Source organism: Harpegnathos saltator, unplaced genomic scaffold, assembly GCF_003227715.2.
Source record: "Harpegnathos saltator strain DR-91 unplaced genomic scaffold, Hsal_v8.6 scaffold80, whole genome shotgun sequence".
In the NCBI taxonomy this organism is placed as follows: domain Eukaryota; kingdom Metazoa; phylum Arthropoda; class Insecta; order Hymenoptera; family Formicidae; genus Harpegnathos; species Harpegnathos saltator.
Genome location: NW_020230649.1, coordinates 1,145,001 through 1,146,966, shown reverse-complemented (window position 1 = coordinate 1,146,966; position 1,966 = coordinate 1,145,001). Strand labels below are relative to the sequence as shown.

General features: G+C 59.3%; 1 protein-coding gene across 1 annotated transcript in view; it reads left to right on the top strand.

Annotated features, from left to right (window-relative positions):
• The first annotated feature begins 408 nt into the window (after window positions 1–408).
• The window catches only part of sty (sprouty signaling antagonist), a 39,713-nt gene continuing 38,155 nt past the window's right edge, over window positions 409–1,966 (top strand). Inside the window, exon 1 of the mRNA XM_025306809.1 lies at window positions 409–1,018. The gene's annotated coding sequence lies outside the window, so the exon portion shown is untranslated. The remainder of the gene's footprint in view (window positions 1,019–1,966) is intronic.

Here is a 1,966-nt window from a genome sequence, read left to right as displayed (position 1 = left end):
CGAGTTAGCCAAAGAGGAGGAGGAGGAGGAGGAAGAGGAGGGGGAGGAGGAGGAGGAGGAGGAGGAGGAGGAGAAGGAGAAGGAGGAGGAGGAGGAGGAGGAGGAGAAGGAGGAGGAGGAGAAGGAGGAGGAGGAGAAGGAGGAGGAGGAGGAGAAGGAGGAGGAGAAGTAAGAGGAGGTGGAATTCGAGTTCACGAACCGACGTTCAGTCTCTCTCGGGTGCACCGGAAGTGGCGAAGCGGGAACTGCACAACATACACTCGCGTCGTGCTTCTCGCTCTTTCTCTCTCTCTTTCTCTCTCTCTCTCTCTCGCTCTCGCTCTCGCTCTTTCTCTCTCTCTCCCTCTCTCTCTCTTTCTCTCTCTTTCTCTCTCTTTCTCTCTCTCTCTCTCTCTCTCTTTCTCTCTCTTTCTCTCTTCTCTCGTTCGTTCTCTCAGTCGCTGTTCCGTCGGTCTCGCGCGCGCGCGCGCGCGCGCACTCACGCCGTCCGTGCCACTGCACACATACACTGCACACATATAAATAATTGCCTCGCTCGAGTGCGCGACGGTTGTTACTCGGGGGCGAGAGAGGGTGTAGAAGTGAAACGGAAGTGCCGAAAGTGTGGATACCTCGGACAACAACCCGCCGCCCCCGGCGCTGCCACCGCGGCGGCCGCTCCGTGCGTGCAACGACGCCGCCGCCGCCGCCGTCGTCGTCTTGAGGTGCGACGACGCGCCGCGACGTCCGGCGTCGACGGCGACGACGGTTAATACGGCAGCGACGGCGGCTACGGCTACGACGACGACGACGACGGCGCCGCCGACGCCGACGCCGACGACGACGACGACGACGACGCCGACGCCGACGGCGATCAGCAGGACGACGACAGGCAGGAGCACGACGACGTCACTGACAGCGGCCACGTTACCCACGTCCCACGGCTCAACGACCTCGTCCGCAGCTCAAGTGTCGCCGCAGCCGCCGCTCTTGACGCCGCCCCAGTATCCTGCGCCCCCACGGCCCCCTAGTCGTACCGGTAAGTGCTACAATTCCTCGTTTATACTCGACGATACCGCGTGCCAGTCAGCTCGACGTCGTCGGCGATGTCCCCGGAAATAAGCCGCGGCCAGTCCGGACGGTGCGAGTGCGCGAATTTGTATCTTCTCGCTCTCTCAGGAGCGGGCGACGTCAGGATCGAGTGTCCCACCGGTACTTCCTCGAATGCTTCTTCGGGACAGCTCGAACGCTGGGATTCTCGCCGACGAGCGTTATCGTATGCGACCGACGGCGACCTTGTCGTCGAGTCGCGTGCGCGATCGCGGATAGAAAAAAGTAGCGAAATTGTCAGGAACCGGATGTGTTACCGTGTTTGACGTTGGGAGAGCAAGTTCTACGGGCGAGAGAGAAAGAGAACGAGCAGCCGTTGAATTCACGTGTCGGAGAGTTCGGTCCGTACGTGCGCGACCTTGCGATAAAAGGAACGACGATCGATAATAATGGACTCAATGAAGTATCACACCGATAATCACACTTGCGCGCATAGTGGTATCGTTCGTCGTCGCTCCGGATTCTCTCTCTCTCTCTCTCTCTCTCTCTCTCTCTCACTCCCTCCTTCCCTCCCCTCCCCTCCCCTTCCCTCTCTCTCTCTCTCTCTCTCGCTCTTTCGCCAATTCCGACGATGAGTTTCCATATCGGCCGTGGCACAGATAATTCTCTTTCTCTCTCTCTCTCTCTCTCTCTCTCTCTCTCTCTCTCTCTCTCTCTCTCTCGCTCGCTCGCTCGCGCGCGCGCGCTCTTTCCGTTTCTTTTTTCGTCGCCCTCCTCCTCCCCGCGGATGCGTATGTCGACGCGATAGCGACGGTACATGCACGGCGATTTGAAAGAGCGCAGATATTATAAAAGCCTCGCGCGTCCGTCTGTCCGAGGTGGCAGCCGAAAACGAGCACGTTGATCGGAATAAATATCGTAATCGAGCGGCGTTATC